We start from the raw sequence: 22,156 nt of genomic DNA on the forward strand, positions 1-22,156 counted from the left end.
TTACTCTTTTGGGGCTTACAGTCCAGTAGGAACTGAATCCAGAGACCAGGGAAACCCAATGACCTCTCAGCCATAAGGGGCACTTGAACATAAGGAACCTTCACCCTTGAGGGCCTTCTTTTTTTTTTCTTTCTTTCTTTTTTCTTTTTTTTTTTCTACACACATTTATTGTCATGGATAAGCAGGTTGCTTGCAGTGAGAAGTCAGTCTGACTTGGTATTCCCATGTTGGGATGATGAATAATAGTATCTCCTTTCTGAAGTTGTGAAGATTAAATAAGGTACATTCTCAATACATATTAGCAATCACTACCAGGTGTCAAGCCTGGTGCAAGGATTGTCAATTCCAGGACCCAGCTGGTGGGCCCTTAGCTGCAAATAAGCCCCTAAATTTGGCTCCTGCAAATCTAACAAGAGTGAAGAACTCTATAATCTTGATGGATGGAGTTGACTCAACCAGAAACCCCCAATTCTCAGCCAGTCCAGTTCTTTCTCTGCACCAGATATTTTACTTTCATTATATTCACACCCGCGAGGGTGGCTCATATTATTGTTTTACAGAGGAGGAAACTGAGGCACAGGCAGGTTAAGTAACCTGCTCAAGGTCTTAGAAGCTAATAGGAGGCATAGTCCATATTGCAATCTCAGTCCCTCTGCTTCCAAAGCTTGTGTTATAACCTGCTAAGTCCCTGGGGCATCACATAACTGGCAGGGTGGGGTTGGGGGACATCTGAGAGGACCAGGCTCTGAGAGGTTTCTGGGGGTTGGCTTTTCCAGGAGGCAGCACTTGCTATAGCAGTAAGGCCAGGCCTGGCTTCCTCCTCCTTAGTGAAAGGTGGATAAAGAGGGATGTCTTCCTCCCCCACCATCAAGCTGAGTTTCCTCCCTCTAGAGTCTCTACCCTGAGCACGCATTCTTTGCTACCTGCTCCCTCCCATGTTTTATGAACTGTCCCCCATTAAACCCTAAATTCCCCAGGAGTAAGACACAAGGGCACTATCTGCTGCTTCATTCTCCCTGCAGAGTTCTGCCCAGGACCTGGAATATAGTATATGCTTCATAAATATTGCTGTTGGGAACTGAATGTTTGTGTCCTCCCCAAATTCATAGGTTGAAGCCCTAATCCCCAATGTAACTGTATTTGCATGTGGAGCCTTTAGGAAGTAATTAGATTTAAATAAGGTCATGAGGGTAGAGTCCCCATGATGGTCTCTCTCTCTCTCTCTCTCTCTCTCTCTCTCTCTCACACACACACACACACACACACACACACACACACACACGTGAGGACTCAGCGAACAAGGAAGAGAGCCCTCACCAGGAACTGAATCGGCCACCACTTTGATATCTTGGACTGCCTCTAGAACTGTGAGAAGTAAATGTATGTTGTTTAATCCCTGCAGTCTATGGTATTCTGCTATATCACCCTGAGCTAAGAAAATTGCTGATAGATGTATTTTGGGGACTGAATCTTGTCCCCTAATCTTTCATCAATAGACATTTATCGAATGTTTCCTAGGTTCTTGTTCATTCAACAGGTGCTTATTAAGCTGTTATTATGTGTTCATTCAACAACATTTATTTATTTATTTATTTATTTATTTATTTATTTATTTATTTTTATTGGGGAAGGGGTACAGGACTTTATTGGGGAACAGTGTGTACTTCCAGGACTTTTTTCCAAGTCAAGTTGTTGTCCTTTCAGTCTTAGTTGTGGAGGGCACAGCTCAGCTCCAGGTCCTGTTGCCGTTTCTAGTTGCAGGGGGCACAGCCCACCATCCCTTGCGGGAGTCTAGCTGGCAACCTTGTGGTTGAGAGGACGGACTCCAACTAACTGAGCCATCCGGGAGCTCAGCGGCAGCTCAGCTCAAGGTTCTGTGTTCAATCTTAGTTGCAGGGGGCGGAGCCCACCATCCCTTGGGGGACTCGAGGAATTGAACTGGCAACCTTGTAGTTGAGAGCCCACTGGCCCATGTGGGAATCAAACCGGCAGCCTTCGGAGTTAGGAGCATGGAGCTCTAACAGCCTGAGCCACCGGGCCGGCCCCCTTTATTTATTTTTTTTAATTAAAGTTTATTGGGGGTGACAATTGTTACTAAAGTTTCATAGGTTTCAGGTGTGCAATTCTGTAATACATCATCTATATATGACATTGTGTGTTCACCACCCAGAGTCAGTTTTCTTTCATCACCATATCTTTGATACATTCAACAGCATTTATTGAAGGCCTACTGTGTGCACAGGGCTAGGCAACCCCATCCATGTCTTTAAAAAGATCTCTCAGTCTACTGGGGACCCCTTGCCTATCAGTACTCAGAGGGGAAGTGGCTCATTCTTTCACACACATACACCTGCCCACTATACGGAGAGTTTCCTGCACAACGTAGGTGCTTAGCAAATGGCTCTTTAATTAACACACAGTACTAGCTCCAGCAGGAAACTCAGTGGTATAAGCACAGTTTCTGTCTTTCCAGATCCTTTAATCTATCCGAGGAGCTGAGGGTAAATATGAAGAAATGAGCCCTAAGACTTACATTGCAGATGTAGGCAAGATGACAGGAACCAGTATGGATGAATGGCAGCAGATCCTGAACTCTTGTTTCTTGAACTTAGCCCAGCCATTGTGTCTCTCTGAGCCTTAGTTTCCAGTCTGAGAAATGGTGATCCTCGTGCCTGTTACCAGGCTGTGTGAGGCTCAGTGGAGAGGGCACACAAAGGGCTTCCACCAAAGCCTGAGGTGGGGGGCTGGGGGGTGCAGCGCAACAAATGGTAGCTATTATTGTTATTAACGAAGGCTGCAACCCATGGGCGGGGGTGGGGGGGGGCACAAGCCTGAAGTGATGGAGGGAGTGAGATCAGATTGACTTATTAACCTTGAGCTGGTGGCCTGGTGAGCGTCTCTCCTGTTGGCGCTGGCTTGCCGTGCCTGCAGGGCTGGGGCAGACTATGGGTGGGGTGTTTGTTCTGGGAAGCAGCCCTGGCTGGTCCTCACACCCTGAACTAGTGAGAAAGGAGGGATTCGAGTCAGCACTGAGGCCTGTGCTGGGCCTGGTCTGACCATATGACTCTGCCCATCTGCTGGCAGGGCCCAGGGCTGAGAATACCTGGGAGGCACAACCGCAAGGCCAGGCTGGGTCGTACACACTGTCCCTATGGGACTCACCTGCCCCTTAGGAAACTGCTCCTGGAGGGCCTAGAATACTTAACTTTTAGAGTTCTGGAGGCCAGCCCTGGATGCCAGCATGGAGGTAAGGCTCCTGGGCTGAGAGTTGGGGGTGGGACAATGGAGGTGGGGATATGGCTTCTCTGCCCCTAGAAAAGCCGGAGCTTCTTCATAGGACCAGCTTCATGACATTTACCTGTGCAGTCGCACAAGCCTGACACTTAGAAGGGCTCATGACTGGGGCTCAAGGTTCTGCCATCAATATCTTGAAATTTTTAATCATTTTTGAGCACGATGCCCCACATTTTCATTTTGTGCTAGATCCAGCCATGATGCAGCCTCGCCTGTTTTCAAGCTTTGGTTTCCTCCAGTATGCAGTTTCTCCCTCCAATGGGGCATTCGGAGGGCGGGGAGTGGGGGAGGCAAACACCTGACCCCGCAACCCAACGGGAAGAACCTTTCCGGAAAAGCCCAAGGCAGGCTGTGTAAATGGTGGGTAAGGCAACCACCTTTTCTGAGCTTCTGCCTGACAGTATTTTTCTTACTTTGCTTGGATTGTTGGGAGGGTTAAGAGATGAGTTCATATAAAGGGCACGGTGCCTGGCACAGAATACGCGCTTAATAAATTAGAACTATTATTATCTTTTTAAAATGAGGATTATTCCAGACTTGTTTTAGAGGGAGGAAAGGAGGGAAGAAAGGAGGGAGGGGTCAGCCCCGATCCCCAAGGATCTGCCCCAGGAAGGAGGAGCCGCCCCTCCTGCCTTCCGAGGGAGGAGACCCCCTCCAGGGCAGGGATGAGGGGGCGGAGGAGCAGGAGCGACACATTTTTGAGTCGTGACCAAGTGGAAACTCCCTCCCCGAGGCGGAAGCCGGGGGCGCCCCACTGGGGCCGGAGCCTCCGCCGGGGCGGGATCCGGGCCCAGGGGCGGGGCGCCGGGTCCCGCCCCTGGGCCCCGCCCCTCATCCTCTCATGAATATGAATAACCGGCGGGAGCGAGCGGAAGTGTGAGGCGGCCCCTGCCTGGCTGGCCCCGCCCCCGTCGCGGCCCTGCGGCCGGGGGGCGTGGCCTAGCCGCGGACAGCCCGCCCCTCCCGCCCCGCGCGGGGCCTCCTTCCGGCCGGCGCGCCCCGGACGTGACCTCGCGGGCGCGCGCCGGAGCTTTCGGGGGGAGGTGACCGCACCCCCAGCACAGGTAGGGCCGCCCTTTTGTCCCCGGCGCCGCTCCCGGGAGCCCGGGTCCCGCCGCCAGCCCTGGCCCGCGGCTTCGGCGCGCGCTGCTCCTCTTGCTCCGGCCCAGGGCGGGGTCCGGCCGCTGAGCCAGGCTCTTGGGCGCGCCCGCAGCCCCGGAGACGTGAGCGGAATCTTGCACTCACCCCGGCGGGCGCGGGCACACTGGGTGGCGAGTGTAGCAGAAGCTCTGCCCGCAGAATGCTTAAGGTCCAGGGTATCAGTAGAATGTCCAGTATGTCCAGTGGTGCCAGGGTGAGGACAGAAGCAGGCAAGGGCATCGAGCAGGCGGCTAGGGAGGGCTCGCTGCAAGGTGACTTTTGAATCAAGACCTGGAGGAAGCCAGGGAGCAAGCCGGCGCCTGGGGAGGGTGAGGAGCAGCCAGGCACAGAGGCCCGTGGGGCTGGAGTGAAGTGGGAGAATGAAAAGGATGGAATCACGATAGTAATGGCTCACGAGTTGAGCAGGTGCCAGGCCAAGTCCTAGGTGCTTTATGCATATTATTTCCTTTAATCCTCAGGACATCCCGGACCTGGACACTGTCATTAGCTGAGAGGAAATCGGCTCAGGGAGGTTAAATAACTTGCCCAAGGTCACACAGCATTGGAACCCAAGGAGATTGATGTCATTGCCTGAAACACCCAGGAGACCAGGGTGGGGTGACCTTGACCAAGACAGGTTCTCTGCTCTGCCCCTCAGTTTCCTCCCGCAGTACTAGAGGGAGGGGTGGTGAGTGACCTGAAGGGAAGAATGGGCTGTCAGGGCCCTTTTTGCTGACAGTCTGCCCTAAACCCAGCTTGCTGTATTGCACACCTAGCATTTGGGGCCCTGAAATCCGGCTTAAAGTCAGTGCACAGAACAAGGGTGTAGCAAGAGCCTTCACAGAAGTCTGTTCTCCCAGGAGAGGCTTTTGTTGTCTGAGAAGCAGTTGTCACCCCTCCAAGCTCTGGAGCAGGCACAAATGTCTTCAGGGAGACCGGGCAGAAGACCCAGAGCAGAGAAGAGGCTACTGCTGGGAGTGGGTGGAGAGAATCCTGGTATGGCCGAGTGCTCTGGAACAGTAACAAAGACAGTGTCAGTTGGGCAGGCTGTGTGTACCCACCAGCAACTGCAGAACAAGCAGATTCACCCAAACATCCCTGTGAGCCTGCAGAAATTAAGACCCACCCACGAAACCCACCCAAGTCTTCACCCGAGCAGGTTCTCTGATGACCAACCAGACGTGGTGGAAAGGTCCTCAGGGTTGCTGATCTGGACTGTGCTGGCTCTGCCAGTCACTTCTGTGTTGTGGAAGGGGGGAAATGTTTTCATGCTCCTGGGAAGATCTGCCTGTGAGCTGGTCCCAAAGTTCTAAAAGGCTGTGGGTTTCGCCTGGGGGCCCCTTCTCCAGCCTGGCGCAGCGTCCAGCCTTGGCCTTTCGACTGTGGTGTGAAATGTGGCCCTGAGGGGGTTAGGAGTGGGACCCAGCCCTCTGTGTTTGAGCCTCCAGTCACCAGTGACTGGAGGTCCTGGTGGTACAGGACACAGGGAAACACTGTCAGGCCATTTGTTAGACCAGAGGGAGGCTCAGAGAGGACACAGCTACAAAATAGCAGAGATGGAATCCAAATGCAAACTGTTGGAGTTCAGAGCCCAAGCCTGCCCCTCAGGGAGTGGAGTCACCCCAGCTGAGGGGATGTACTGTGTATGTGGCCACGTGTTTGCCAAAGTGGGTGCATCACTTGGAGACCCTCCCCCCCCCCACACACACACTCTGTGAGGCCGTAGGGATGGTGAGGGGACGATGACCAAGGGGGATAGAGACGCCAGGTCTTTGCTCTGGGCCGAATCAGTCAGTCCCTTCTCAGGGTGGGACTAGTGTAGGTGGGGCCAGAGGCATCTCCGGGGCGCCAGGCAGGGTCTTCAGCCAGGGGCTTCCTCCTCATAAAGTCTTGGGCTTTGGTCTTGGAGCCGGGCCCATTGGTGAATGACTCCACCTGGGCATCCAGGACCCACCTGTACACCTTGGCCTTGAACTAAGGGCGCAGCTGGACTAAGGCCTTGAACTAAGAGCCACTGAATGGGTGGCCGTGAGTGTGGCTGGAGGGAGAGAGGTCTGAGGCAGCACATGAGCGTCATGAGACTAATATGGGTAGAACGCACGAGGGAGATGGGAGCTCATCCCCTCAAGTGACCCCGTGAGCCAGGGCTTGTGGCAAAAATCACTGCATATTGTTTCGTGTGGAGCTGGTTCCCCCTTCCCTCTGAACTCCTCGCCTCCCTGGTGATATTCTGAGTCTTAGAGCCTCAGTGCGTTCTCAAACTCAGCATGCTGACCAGTAAGTCTAGGGCAGGGCTCAGGGATCTGCATTTTTAACAAGCTCAAGTGACCGTGATGCATGTGGTCCTCCAACTACACCTGGAAAACCACTGTCCTGGGCTTTCTAACTGGACAGTGGAGAGGAACCCCTTCCGAGTCTCCTAGCTGATCAGAGCCGGGGGGTGTGTTTTCCACAACTGAATTTAAACTCTTTCCCTGTTGGAGCTCTGTCATCAGCTGGGCTTCCCCCTTGTTTAAAATAAACGATGGCGTCTCCAGCAATAGCCCCGTCTCCAACCCTTCCAGCCGAGTTTCCCCAAAGAGCTGGCTGCCCTAGATCACTCACTCCCTTCTGAACTGAGCTGTCTACTCACGCAACACTTTGCCCCAGCTTCTGCTCATGTCCTAAAACCCCCAGGGTCTGCCTGTGGCCCCTGAAACAGGTGTTCCCTAAGGTGCCATCCTTGGACCTCCCTTTTCTTGGTGGGTTTCCTCAATTAAAGAGGCAAAAGTGAGAGGAACCCAATCTCTACGCAGGAGAGTCCCAAGTATTTCTACCCACCCATGTGGGGGCACCAGGCTCACTTTTTTAGGGCCTAGCTTGATGTCTCCCCTAGGCCTGCCCACTGGAGCTCTTCCAAATAGGCTCTTGATTTGAGGGGAATCTAGCCACACCTGTCACTTAGGGTGGTCCAGCTGGCGGGCTTCTGTATGGCCTCTTACTGAAGCTGCACACCCTGAGAAGAAAGAGCGCCTGCCATCTTTAAGGGAGTCCATCTCATTAGCCAGGCTTCCCTGCTGGTAACTTCTGACTTCTTTTGCTTTCCCTGATAAAACTATTAGTACTGTCCCATCTTCCGGACCCCTGAGCCCCCCACCCCCACTAATGTCTGTTCTAGTGCCTCAGGCTTACAGCCTCAGGGTCTCTTTGTACCACCTCCCCCACCCCCACCTCCCACCCCTGCCTCGGACTACAGTCCTTAGTTTGGGGTCTCTGAAATTAAGCAGCAGACTGCCCACTTTGCTGAGAGCCAGACGCTGAGCCCAGGGGTGTCGGCTGAGCGGGTAGGTCTCCCTCTGGACCAGTCCATCTGTTGCCTGCTCAAATACGGCCTGGCTTTCCTCCATCTGTGTTAGGGGCCACACAGTGTTGGGCCACTGCCCTGCCTGGAGTTAGGAGTCTTGGTTTCCGTCCTGGTTTTGTCCTAACCAGCCTTATGACCTGACAGATTCCTTGAGCCTTCTGAGTTCCCATTTCCTCGTCTGTAACATTGAATCTGGTAATAACAGTCCTGTCTCACAGGCTCACAAGAGGATTGACATTACATGACCTCATCTCTAAGCATCCTTGGCACATAATATTGCCTGATCTTTATTATCACATTTAATCCTCCAAACCATCCTGTCAGGTAGATTGTTACCATCAGGCTCATTTTGTAGATGAGGAGAAGGAGGCTCAGAGAAGCCAAGTGATTTGCCCGAGGGTACACAGCTATAAAGTAGCAGAGATTGCATTATTCTAGAGCAGACTCACTGCAGAGCCTGAGATTCTAGCCACTAACATCCCACATCCCCACACCTGCTCTGGGTTCTCACTTCATTTGATTCATTCAAATATTGATGTGCCTACTTCCTAGGGACATAGCAGTGAATGTACAGGAAGCTCTGCCTTCATGGAGCTTACATTTTTGTGGGGACACAGAAAGGAAGAGGTGTATAAAAACTCCTGTAGGAACTTGGCTGAGGCCCTTCTTCTTCACTGTCTGCCCTGGGGGCACAGACCAGGACTCCCTAACTCGCCTCTCCACCGCTCCGTTTGCCTGAAGGCTTCAGGCAGTAGGCATTGGCTGAATTGGACTAGATGTGAGTGTGTCCCTGTGAAGGAGGAAGTGACCATAGCAGGACCTGATGTCGGGTTTCCAGGTGTTGGAATCCTCGGGTTGGGGACAGTGCAGGCACAGAAGGAATGGGATTGCAGTCCGGCGCCACGACCCACAGGCCAGGCTGCGGACAGGCTTCATTAGGGAACTGCAAATCAAAACCGCAGCGAGATACCACTTGAAACCCCCCAGGATGACTATAACAGAAAAAGGGCAGTAAATATTGGGAGGATAGGGAGAAATTAGAACCCTCACACACTGCTGGTGGCAATGTCAAACGGCCACTTCGAAACAGTCCGGCAGTTCCTCAACGTAGAGTCACCATTTGACCCAGAACTTACCCTCCTAGGTATATACCCAAGAGAATTGAAAACATATGTCCACATAAAACGTACATGGATGTTCATACCAGCGTTATTCACAACGGCCAAAAGGTGGAAACAACCCAAATATTCATCAGCTGACAAATGGGTAAACAAAATGTGGTCTAGCCATGCAATGGAATATCACTCAGCCATAAAAAGGAATGAAGTACTACTGATGCATACTACTTGAAAACATTATGCTCAGTGAAAGAAGCCAAACGCAAAAGGCCACGTACTGTATGATTACATTCACATGAAATGCCCAGAATAAGCAAATCTTTAGAGGAGGAAATTAGACTAGTGGTTGCCAGGTGCTGGGGGTACAGGGATTGGAGAGTAAGGAGTGCAGGGTTTCTTTTTGGGGTGATGGAAATGTTCTAATTGATTGTGGTGATAGTTGCCCAATATTGTGAATCTACTAAAAAATATTGAAATTATTTTAAAATGGTAAATTGTATGGTATGTGAGTTACATCTCTATAAAGCTCTTACTAAAAAAGTATTAGCCAGACTTCCCTGCGTTGATGCTGACAGATGGCATGAGGAAGTGGACTCAAGAACTTGCTGAGTGACTGGGGGAGAGTCTTTGGGGTTACATTGCTGTAGTTCTCATGATATGATCCCCGAGATATGACTCTGGAGGAGGCTTTGATGAATGCTTCAGGCCTCAGCTTATGTGTTACCCCTGAGAGCGCCCCTTCCCCCATAACCCTCCCTTTGTCACTTGCCATCAGTTTCAGCCTCTTTTCCTTCTTTCCTTTGTAGCTCTTGCCACACTTAGAATTGGTTTTTGTCTGTGGACCTGATTTTGTCTGACTTTGTTGGGCTGTTTCATGAGGTTAGGGGCTTGCTTGTCTATATCTTGATTGCCCCATGGTAGGTGCTCAATAAATACCTGTTGAATGAATGAACCCATATATACTGATAACAACTGGGGGAGGGCTGGGCTGGGGTCCCTGCTCACTGAAGGGGGGCTAGCGAACAGAATGGATCAGGGTGTCTCCTGGCCCCAGTGGCTTTCTTTTTGTCTCCGTTTCAGTTCCAAGAGAATGTCTGTGGAAAGGAAGCCCAAAGCCTGGTCTGGCTGGGAAGAGGGGTGAGGGGAGGGGAGCAGGAGTGGGGGCTGGGCGGGCCTGGGGAGGAAGTCTGCAGCCCCAGGCTGCCGAGGGCGCGGCGTCTGTGTTTGCACCTTTGGAATGTGGCTGATTCACTCTGGGGGGAGCCATGTGCAGCCACCGCTGCCGCCGACATCTGGAGGCTGAATTCCAGGAGGAGACAGATTCCTGCAAGCAGATGCCAACTTTGAAGGTCAAACTGAGCGATGGAGCTGCTTTAGGAGGAGGCCCAAAGGGTCTGACACTGCACCCCCCTCCTACCCCCACCCCAGATTCTGGGAGAGAGGTGAGGCCCCATCTCCAGCCGTGTCCCAGCCCCTAAGCTACCAGAGCCTCTATGGGAAACCACGTGAGTTCTGCAGTGAGACCTGTGTGCAAAGACCAGTTACTTAACAGCTCATATAAATGCAAAGGCTGAGGGCCTGGCTGGTCCAGGGCTCATCGTGGTGCTGGGACACTGGCTTGCACCTTCTGATCCAGTATCCTCTGTGTGGCCTAGCTTGCCTCTCCTAAGGCTCCAGCAGGACCCCAGGCTTGCCTCTTGTTGGGTCCCCGCTTATCTCCGTCACTGATTGGGTCAGGAGCTTGCCCCAGCCCAGGGCCAACACCCCTAGAGCCACACGGAGAAGGTGGGAGTGAGGGGTCCCCCAAGGGGCCAATGCCAGGGGGTGGGCACAGACACCACACACCCCACTTTCATCAGCTGCCTCCACAGGACTGGTTTCTGGGGCTTGTGCCAGGCACAGTGCTCAGCTTCATGGCTCTTACCTACTGGGTGTCCCATTGGCTAAATTCCTTAAGCTCTCAGAAGCTCATTTTCTTCATCTATGAAATCTCATGAGATTCTTTTAAGGATTGAATGAGACAATGCATGCAAATCCCTTGGCACTTGCCTGGCCCAGAGGAGGCAAGATGCTTACTCACGTCTACTTCCCTTTCTCTTCCCAGTGTCTGGATGCTATGTGATCTGCTCTGTGACTGCATGTGTGTGTGTGTGTGTGTGTGTGCATGCATGTGTGTGCACACGTGTGTACATGCAGCAGGCCCCTTTCTCTTCTCCAAGGAGTTCTGTATGGTTTGGCTTTTTCCCAGAGGGTTAGGGACTACACAGGACAGAGGGTGGAGGCAGGAGACAGAATGAAGGGGTTGAGGGAGAAATGTGGGCCTCACCTGCAGGTCTGCAGGCTCAGGCCTGCCTGCCTCTGGGAGTCACCTCCCTATCCCCTCAGCTGCACCTGGGGCTGGAGGAAGGGCCCAGACTCTGAGGAGTGGCTGCCTCTGACCCTCCCATGCCACATTATAAGCGTGTCTGGTTGGGGGGCTCTGAGCCCTGAACCAGGCTTGCTATATTCTCTCTCGGAACCCTGGAACCTGGGGGTGGGTCAGAGAGGAACTCAGGGCTGGGGCTTCTCAGAAGAATTGGTGCCCGGAGTAGTCCCAGCCTCTTGGATGCCTTCTGCGAGGAAGCCAGCTATAATCTTTGTCCAGCTATTTCTGAACTGAGGTGAGGCACCCCGCAGACTCTGCTTGGGGCTGTGTATCCCTAGAAGGAGTGTTCTACCCCCTGGGCTCAGCCTTCTCCTCTCCTGCCAGCCCTGCTCAGTGACACACCTCTGAGCTGCCACACGTCTGTGGGTGCCAGCTCTTCCCCACCAAAGCACCCAAGTCCTCCAACTCTCGGCCTAAACACCGCTGTATGCATGTGTGGTCATTCTCGTCTCCATGGCTCTGGGTTCAGTACCTTCATGCAGAGCTTAACTGGGATACTGCATCAGTCAACACAGTGGTTAGTGGATCCTGCCAGCAGTCACTCATTCACGTCTGTGTGCACTGAGCAGGATTGTGAAAATTGTCCCAGGCTGCCTAGCTCTCCTCTGGGTGTCAAGCATGTATTAATGTGTTCATCTGGTCTCTTCCGTTTTATGGCAGACTCTGAAGCTGAAGGGCATAGTCATGAGAGCTGCATTTTCTGAGCTCTTAGTGCTTTTTAAAAATTGAGATATAATTTACATACCATAGAATTCACCCTTCTAAAGTGTACAATTCAGTGGGTGTTAGAATAGTCACAGCGTTGTGCATCCATCACCACCATCTAATTCCAGAACATTTTCGTTGCCCCCAAAAGAAACCCCAGTAGGTTCTTCAGTTGTAAAAAATGTACCACTCACGTGGGGGGTGTTGATAATGGGGGAGGCTGTGCATGGGTGGGGGGAGTGGTGTATGGGCAACCTCTATACCTTCTATTAAATATTGTTGTGAACTTAAAACTGCTCTAAAAAACAAAATCAATTAAAAACAAAAACTAAACAAAAAACCCCTAAACCATTAGCAGTCACCCCCCCCCCCCAGCCATTCTTCCATCCCCCCCAGCCCCTGGCAGTCACCGATCTGCTTCTTGTCTCTGTGGACTTGCCAGTTCTGGACATTTCATATCAATGGAATCCCAATGTGCGGCTTTGTGTGTCTGGTTTCTTTTACTGAGCATGACGTTTTCCATGTCCTTCCATGTTGTAGCCTGTGTCAATACGTCACTCCTTTTTATGGCCAAGTAATATTCCATTGTGTACATAATTCAGAATCTGTGTATTCATTCATCCATCAGTGGGCATTTGGGTTGTTTCTACCTTTTGTGAATAATGCTATGAACATATGTGTATAGTTTTTGTGACGAAGGAGGCTTTCAGTCAAAGTGCTTTTTGACAGAAGCCTCGTTGAATCCTCACAGCGTGCTCCCTTTCCAGCAGATGCGGAGACCGAGGCTCAGAGGTGCGTCACAGTCGCAAAGCTGGCAGTGCAGGGATTCTCCTGCTCTGGCTGCCGGGCCCAGAACGCCGACTGAGGCGGCCACTCATGTTTAGCAGAGCCTGCCTTGCTTAGTGCTGCCTCGCAGTAGATGCTGCTGACTCTTCAAACAAGGGCCGTGCAGCCCTCAAGCCCCAGAAGCCCTCCATGTTCTGTCAAGGTGAGTGCCGGTCACCTGCTCAGTGGTGGTGATCCTGTGCTCGCCCGGAAGCACCTCCGGGGGTTAGGGGAGGTCCCCACTGCTGCAGAGTCGTCCACAGACCCGGGACCAGGCATTTGACTGCTTCCTCTGGATACATTCTCAGCCTGTACCATCTCGCTTTCCTGGGAGTCCCAGGGCTGCCTTTCATCTCTTGCCTTGGATTTGGCACACAGACCCATGTTCACTACCGATGAACTTTGCTTCTTCCACCTTCTTTCCCCCATGGCATGTTGGGTAGATGTGTGAGTCCTGCTGTCAGACAAGCCCTGGTTCAGGTCTGTTCTGCCACTCTGGCTGTGTGGCTTCGGGCAAGTTTCTGAATGTCTCTGAGCCTCTATTTGCACATCTTTGGGGGGGTTTGTAATAATACTACCTATCGATAAAGATACACTGATTAGGTGGCTGTGGAATTGACCAAGAGAGGGGAGATGAGGTGCCCAGTCAGCACCCAGCACTCAGCACACATTTGGGAAGCCACCTTCTCCCGTCAGTCCTCACTGCAAAAGCAGGCTGGCAGCCTGCCCGGGGAGGGGGCAGGGAGCTTTGTGTGTCTCTTGTCCCTGGTGCAGCAGGAGGCTGCCATGACTCAGTTCTCCCCAAGGAGGGGGGAAGTCAAGGCCAGGCCTCTGAGGTCTGGACCCGTCCTCCTCCCCACTCTGCCCTCTGCCCATCTCCCCACCCAGTGCTTCCGGCAAAGCTGGGCAGGGCCTGGTGCATTCTTTGCTGGTCGCCTGGGCCCAGCTCTCCACCCCTTCCCCAGATCTGCAGCACAGACCTGCTGCCCCATGGACCATGCTGAGTGGGTGCCACAGCCCATGGCCTGAGGCTGGAGGGGCAGCCATGTGGAGGGGACACGGGCCAAGGATGGGAGGACCTCCTTTGGCCACCAAAGCGGAGCCTCGGGCTCCTGCCAGGGAAACCCTCTCTGCTGCTGCTGCTGCTGCTGCTCAGCCTTCCCCAGCCCTGCCTCTCTCCTCCTGCTTCTCACATTTCAGCTTCTGAGTTACTGGCACCACCTCTGCTGCTGCTGCTGAGGCCACTGCACCAGACAGACGTTAACCCCCCATGTGCTGGCAGTGGTGCACAGCCTGAAATGGGCAGCGGGGGCGTGAGATCTGGAGGGGCTAAGGGAGGAAAAAGCCATCCTGAAACCAGTCCCTTTGCTTTAGCCTGGCTCCCCTCCAGGGCTTTCTCTTGCCTCCTTCCTCCCTGTCTGCCCAAACTTGAAGCCAAAGCCTCTCTGACCCCTAGAGTCATTCCTTCCTTTGGCTGCCTGTGCACTGACAGTCAACCACAGAATGTAGGCTGTATCACCGTGTACTTGATCTTGTCCTTTCATGCAGGCCGTGTTTTCTCCCTTCATATCCCTCACTGTGCCCAGCTGTGCTCCCCTCTTGCACCTGGCCTTACCTGGTCAGGACCAGGCCACCAGTCCCAGGTGAGCTCTCGAGTCCTGAGGCCACAGGCAGTCGTGAGGAGCCAGCAGGGTGCTGGTACTGACCAGCCGGAACGATCTTGGTCAGGTCCCTGGGGTACGATCACAGACTCGGGGTGCAGTAGTGAGGACGAAACAGGGAACTCAAGTATAGCCTCCAAAGCAGCAGGGGGCACTCAGCAGACACTCAACCACTTGTGCCCATATACACATGTGCTCCCCACACACACACTGGGGCTCTGGGCACCCCCTCCCCTAGGAGAGCTACTCCGATTTCCTGGCTGCCTCTCCCCTTGTAGCCACCACCCAAGTCTGCTTTCTCGTCGGAGCAGGCCTGTGTCTCTCCCTGGCCTGGCTAGTCCCAGCCCCATCTGCTTCCATCCTCAAATGGGACTGGACATACTGCCTTCTCTCCCCCACCGCTGTCCGTCCCTCCAAGGAGAGCCACTGCCCAGACAGACACTGGACATTCTCTCCGAGCTCAGCAGCACGCCCAAATATCCTCCTCTCCCTCTGCTTCTGACCCTTCTCCTGAACTCCAAATGCCCCCTCCTGGTTTCTTGTGGCACCTCTGCTGACCACTCACCCTCTCTACCACAACCCCTTGGTCCCTAGGCTGATGTAACTCTCCTTTTATATTGACCAGAGGCCCCCAGCTCCGTTCTCCCCTTCCCCCTGCACTGTCTGGTGGGAAGGGCCCAGGCTGGGTGTCAGGTCCCACCTTTACGGCTATGCCATGCCTCAGGCTCCTGGTCTACAGGGTGGGATTGTCATAGCAGCCCTGTGTGCTTACAGAGATCGACCGAGGAAGTGGTCAGCCAGCCATTTCTGTCTAAAATTGAAACAGAGCAGCGTGGCCATGGGTTGGATTTTTATAAAGGGAATGGAGCTAACTGAAGCAGGTTGTACCTGGTTCCTCCTTGTTGACGTGGTGAGAAGCAGAGATGTGTCCCTGGGGAAAGTCCCTCACAGAGGGAGGTGAAATTTTCCCATGGAGTGTGAAGGGAGGAGCTGAGTGCTGACCATGGAGGCGGGAGGAGTGAAGGCAGAGCCCACCCTAGTGGGCTGCAGGAGCAGGCCTGGAAACACAGGACGTGGGACCAGAAAGGGGGGGACGGGACATACCACAGATAGGTGGACACCAGCCCCCTTTTCAAGGGCTTGCTTATGAGCTAAGTGAGTCAGATCGGGCTGGACAAAGGAAGCGGGCATCCGGACGTCAGCGCCTTTTGGGGCTCCTAGAAAAGCCCGATGCCCCAAGATCTGCAGGGCCGTGGAGGTGCAGGAGGCTAGAGGTCAGGCCCTCCACCCCAATCCCTGCTTTGGATTGCTCAAATGTGTTCGTTCGTACGCTGCCTGCCCACAAAGCATCATGCGTGCCGGGCGCCCCCTAGTGGTTGGGAACCCCCAGCCTTGTTGGCCCAGAGATCTGCCTGTGTCTAGGATAGGAAAGGGGACCAGGGCATTGGGGGATGTTGAGGTTTGCTCCAAACTCCAGCACGGGCCTCTATCCCCCATTCTGCATTTCTGGGAGTACTCAGGATTTCCTCCCACGCAGGGGCTGTTTGCTTCTCTGGGGCCTCCATCCCTGATCCGAGAGCTGGTGTCCCTGCCCCTCTCCCTAGCAGGCTGAGGTTCCTCACTGGTACCAGATCATGCTGGGATCTGAAAGGCCGTCTGTCCGAACCCCCGATCCTGGCATATTTGTGTGGAGGGGAAAGCTTCACATTAGGGTTGGGGACCTAGATTGCTGTTTGGGTTCCCTCTCCAGTTTTCTGTCTACCCTTAGCTTTCTCTGCACCTCTTTCCTGTTCCTCCTATCTATGGGAGCAGAATTCTCCTAATGCCCGCAGTTACTTTTGCCCTTGTATACCCCCTCTTTTTGAGCATAGGCAGACCCTGTGCATATGGTATCACTCTGTGATTAGGTTATGTTACATATGCTCAGTTGACCTTGAGATAGTGACATTACCAGGTGGGCCCGACCTAATCACCTGACCCTTAACGAGAGACTTTTCTCTGTTTCTGGAAGAGAAAATTAGATTCAAAGCGAAAGGGATGCACATGTGGGATGTTCTCTCGCTCAGATGGAGGGGACCACAGGACAGGGGCCTGAGAATGGCTTCTAGGAGCTGAAAGCAGACCCCAGCCAGTAGCCAGCAAGCCAACAGGACTTCAGTCCTACAGCCAAAAGGAACTGAATTCTGCTGACATCCAGTGAGCTCGGAAGAGGATCAGAGCCCCAGATTAAATCGAAGCCATGGCTGACAGCTCGATTTCATCTGGTGCCACCCTGAGCAGAGAACCCAGCCATGCCATGCCTGGACTGTGCAATGATAAGCAGGTGCTGTTTTAAGCCAAGAGATTTTTAGAAACTTATTATACAGCAACAAGAAACAAATACAGCATCTTTCCAAAAAGAAGAAGGTTATTCTAGACACGTAGGATAAAAATGAGAAGAATCTATTCCTCCCTTTACACTGTGCTATGTAGAATCAAAACCTGCAACAGCCACCTGTGCTTACAATTCCCCTTCCTGGCTGCAGTTAAACCCACATTCTTAGGGTTCACAGCTCTCATCTGAGCTTCCAAGCATACTGGGATGAGGGCAGGTTTGTTCTGAGAAGGGCTATGCTGACAGCACCACCAGAGCAGGCAGATCCCACTCTGGCTAAAGAAAGGAGCTCTGAAACCCTCTGCTGTAGGGGATCCCCATGATTTCTGGGGTCCCCTGGACTTCTGGCCATTTTCAGGGTCAATAAAGCCATTTTAAAAATAACAGCTTTATGGCTTCTGGCTAGGCTGAGGGGTAGCTTCGTATATTGAAGGACACAGCCTCTGGAATTCTTGCCTTTTGCAAGATTGAAATCATGGCAGGTCCAGAAACTGATGCCTAATTCCATTTCACTGGTGTCAAAAAATATTTCAACTCTTATACTCACAGGTAGAATGAATTGTGTATTGGCCATGTATGGAGGCGTTGCTTTGCTGGTCTTACTCTTCAAGTTCAGGTCTAAAAAAACTCCAGCTGTGAAAGCAAGATAAAAGGATTCTAAACTGTACCTCATTGGTTAATTTCCCATGCCTGGAGAAACTAATGTCAACTCATCATGTGATACTGAGTTTATACAATAAATCATGAACCTGGAAAAAAATAAAATAGCAGCTTTATTAGATACAATTCACTCAATCTAAAGTGTACAATTCAGGGGCCTGCCCAGTGGCTCAGGTGTTTGGATCTCCGTGCTCCTAACCCCGAGGGCTGCTGGTTCAGTTCCCACAAGGGCCAAGTGGTCTCTCAACCACAAGGTTGCCTGTTCGACTCCCACAGGGGATGGTGGGCTGCGCACCCTGCAACTAAGATTGAACACAGCACCTTGAGCTGAGCTGCCCCTGAGCTCCTGGATGGCTCAGTTGGTTGGAGCGTGTCCTCTCAACCACAGGATTGCCGGTTTGACTCCCGCAGGGGCTGGTGGGCTGTGCCCCCTTCAACTAACAACGGCAACTGGACCTGGAGCTGAGCTGCGCCCTCCACAACTAAGACTGAAAGGACAACTTGACTTGGAAAAAGGCCTGGAAGTACACACTGTTCCCCAATAAAAGTCCTGTTCCCCTCCCCCAATAAAATCTTTAAAAAAAAAAAAAAGTGTAGAATTCAGTGGTTTCTAGTATATTCACAGGGTTGTGTAATCATCACCACAATCAATTTTAGAACATTTTCATCACCCAATAAGAAACCCCCAACACCCTTTAGCAATCACCCCTCATTTCTCCTTAACTCCCCCTCATTTCCTGGCAACCACTAATCTGCTTTCTATCTCTACAGATTTCCTTATACTGGACATTTCATATAAATGGAATCATACAATATGTGACTTCTTTCACTGAGTAGCTTGTTTTCAAGGTTCATCCATGTGGCACGAATCAGTACTTCATTGCTTTTTATGGCTGAATAATATTCCATTGTATGGAAGGACCACATTCTGTGTATCCATTCATCATTAAAGCCTGTGAATGACTCTCACTCACTCCCCCTACCTGGAATTTGGGGGTGTGGCTGGGGGAAGGGGAGCCAAGGGGAGGGAAGGAAGCTGGATACTGCAGCTCTGTAGATGCTGATCTGCATTTCTAACGGAATATCCAAGGGCAGCTATCTGACTACCTCCCTCTTAAAGGGCAAGCAGTTGTGCAGGCTGATTCTCACACCACTTGATCCCATGTGCAGTTGTCTCTGCAGCCGGTGAGCCCCATGTTCACTGTCAAAGAACCTTACAACATGTCTGCTCCCTTTCACCTGTGGCAAATTTTACTAGCAGGGAAGCTGGGGAAGAGCTCAGCTCCTTCTCTGTCCTTCTCTGTATGTCACCAAACCCTGTCACTCTCCCTGGGCCAGCTCAGATGCCTCTGGCCACCACTGCCCATGGAAACCTGGTACCAGTGATATAGCAACTACCACTTACTGATGCTATGACATGCCAGACATGCCACCAACTTCTTGTGACAACCTGCAAGCTAGGTGCTATATGCCTCTGTTTTACAGACCAGGAAGCTGAGTAAGGTTGAGGAAATTCCCTGGGGTCACAAAGGAGCTGGGGTTCAGGCAGAGCCTGGATTCTGAACCATACTGCATGGCTTCTAGTCCTTTCTGGAACGTTGTTGTCCGAAGAGCAGGGAGTGTGTGTAGACAGAGACGAGGTCTGAGGACTGTGGCCCCAGGGGGTGGGGGTCCCAGATGCTAAGCAAAAAAGAATTTCAAGGTCAGATATGGGAAAGACAGAAAACAGCTCCTTGGAGGTCACGAATGACTTTAACGAGAGCAGTTTTCATGGCGGGGGGGGGGGGGCAGGTGGACTTGGAGAGGGAGCATAAGCACCCACTTCATGGGGTTTGGCCGCAAAGGAGGCTTGGGAAGAGCGTGGTAGCTGGAAGGGGATGCAGGCTCATGGTTTGTTTTTGTTTTTAAAAACGGGAATAAGGACAGCTTGTATTTGGTGGTGGTCTAGTCCAACGGAGGCACACACTGAGGGTGAAAGAGGGCAGACAGCTGCTGGAGAGACATCGCTGAATTATACCCGGTTACGCACAGACATTCATCCAGACACATTGCAGGTACAGGTAGGGAGGCAGAGGTAGTGACGGAGTGTGGGGGATTTCTCTTCTAATTGCTCCCATTTTCTCACGGAAACAGAACCTGAGAGTAAGCAGTAGGAAGAAGTGGTGAGGTTTTGAGAGAAGGTGGGAGGAGAACGGACAGGGCAATATGAAGTGATCGCCAGTGGTCTCAGGTTCCACTCCAGGATCCAGGTCTGCCTTCAGAAACCAGACCAGCCAGCAAGATTGTGGGATTTCCTTTTCCCAGCCCTGTTCAGTTTGGGGGGATGTGGGTGGGGGTGGTAGGGGCAAGGCCGGAGGGGTAGGGAAGAGTATGCATATTGACGGGCTGTGAATTCTAAGCCATATAAAGAAGGGAGTAAGAAGATACGGGGGGGGGGGGGGGGGGGAGTTGGTAGGATCAATGGGGTTGGGCAAACTACAACCCATAAGCCAAATCCAGCCCACTGACCTTTTTAAAGTTTTTTATTGTGGTAAAATAGATATGAAATTTGCCATTTGAACCATTTAAAGTGTCCAGTTCAGTGGCACTGATTACATGCACAATGTCATATAATTATCACCACTATCTATTTCCAAAAGTTTCCATTACCCCAATCAGAAACTCCATACCCATTAATTCCTCATTCACCCACTCCCCCCATGTATCAGAGCTGCATTCCTTTTAAGACTGAAGAATATTCCATTGTATGGATAGGCTACATTTTGTTTATCCCATCAGTTGGACAGTGGGTGGTCTGCACTTTTGGCTATTGTGAATAATGCTACTATGAACACCGGTGTACAACATGTTTGAGTCACTGTTTTCATTCTTTTGGATACATACCTAGGAGTGGAATTACTACAGCAGATTGTAACCTCTGCCTGGTTTTGTATGGCTCACAAACTAAGAATGGTGTGGTAGACAGAAAAATGCCCTCACGTTCCCCCCCACCCCAAAATATTTATGCCCTAATCCCCAGTACCGGAGAATAAATTACTTTACATGGCAAAAGGAATTCTGAAGATGACTAAATTAAGGATTTTTGAGATGTAGAAATTTTTCTGGTTTATCTGGGTGGGCCCAAGGTCATAATAAAAGGGAGGCAAAAGGGTCAGAGATGTGATGACAGAAGCAGAAGTTGGAATGACACACTTTGAAGATGGAGGAAGGGGCCACTAGAAATATGGGCTGCCTCTAGAAATTGGAAAAAGCAAGGAAATATAGTCCCCTCTAGAGCTTTCAGAAGGAACACAGCCCTGTTGACACCTTGATTTTAGCCAAATATAACCCATTTGGACTTCTGACCTTGAGAACAAATTTGTGTTGTTTTATGCCACTAAGTTTATAGTAATGTTACAGTAGCAGTAGGAAACACATACAAATAACTTTTACATGCCCTTTTACATGTCCAGAAAAAGTTTGCTAACTCCTAATTTAGAGCAAGAAGGTACCTGGAGAATCTGGGGTGGAGGATCTAAGGGATTTTGCTGAACACTCTCGGAGGGCTCAGAAGGCACAGTGGACTGAGTTTTGGGGTTGGGGAGGGAAAAGGGGTCATACTAGGGATGTACAGAACCTTCTGGGAGTGGGGGGCAACCTGGATTTTAGGGACTACTTGTGCTGCTGTCATAGTGATGGGAGAGATTTGGAGTGGAGGCCTGGGGGCAGGAGCAGTTAGGAGATTTTGGGTTTGTGCATCTGAGACAGCTCTGGGCAAGAAAGTGCCTTTGGCAGAAATGGAGAGGCCAGCCTGAGTGACAGAGCTCATGGGGACCAAGCCTGGTTAAGGCACTTCTGTAGAAGAAAGAGCAAGGGGGTAGGTACACTTTTCCCAGCTCTCATAGGTTCTATTCATTAATCCAGGCACTGTATACATTGCTCAGTGTACAGTTAATATGGCCCTGTATCCTATGTTGTCCCCCAGATGTCACTGTTTCCTGAATACATTCCGTCCCCACAATGAGGCCCAGGGACTGTGATGTTACGTGGTCTGAGCTCTGTCCTTAGAGAGACTGCCTAACACGTTGCTTTAAGGACTGGAAAAGCATGCATGCAAAACTGCTCTGCTTCTACCAGGTGCTCGCACTATCTAATAACAATATTTCCTAATAATAACAGTAATCCTTGTTATTAGTAGGAATATTTCAATTAGGAGGCGCTGTTTGGGCAGAACCTAGAAGGCGGATGGGATTGGGAAAGGCGGTGGGCAGGAGGCAGGACATTCCAAGGCAGGCGTGGTCTTCCTGAGCAAGGGGCCAACCCTCTAGGAGCCAGGGGAGGGTCTGGGGAAGGAAGGTGGGGACGTAGTAGTTGTGGTGGGGAGGTGGGGGGTGGGACAGAAGGTTGCTGCCAGCCAGTGTCCCCCGCCCCCCTCAGGCTATCACCCCTCGTAGAGAGCGCACCCTGGCGGAGGAGCAAGTCTCGAACTGGCTTCGCCATGAATGAGAAGCTGCAGCCTTCCGCCCGCCCAGGCCAAGCTGGGGCGGGCCTCCTGCGGTCCAGCCTCCCCGCGGAAGGGGAAAGTGTGTGAGTGTGTGTGTGTGTGTGTGTTTGTGGGGGGGTGGGTAGAAT

The 22,156-nt window shown here is 51.9% G+C and overlaps 1 pseudogene; it reads left to right on the forward strand.

Annotated features, from left to right (window-relative positions):
- Positions 1-18,136, forward strand: part of LOC109436710 (uncharacterized) — a 32,417-nt pseudogene extending 14,281 nt beyond the window's left edge.
- The last annotated feature ends 4,020 nt before the right edge of the window (positions 18,137-22,156 follow it).

This window comes from Rhinolophus sinicus, linkage group LG18, assembly GCF_036562045.2.
Source record: "Rhinolophus sinicus isolate RSC01 linkage group LG18, ASM3656204v1, whole genome shotgun sequence".
Lineage (NCBI taxonomy): Eukaryota > Metazoa > Chordata > Mammalia > Chiroptera > Rhinolophidae > Rhinolophus > Rhinolophus sinicus.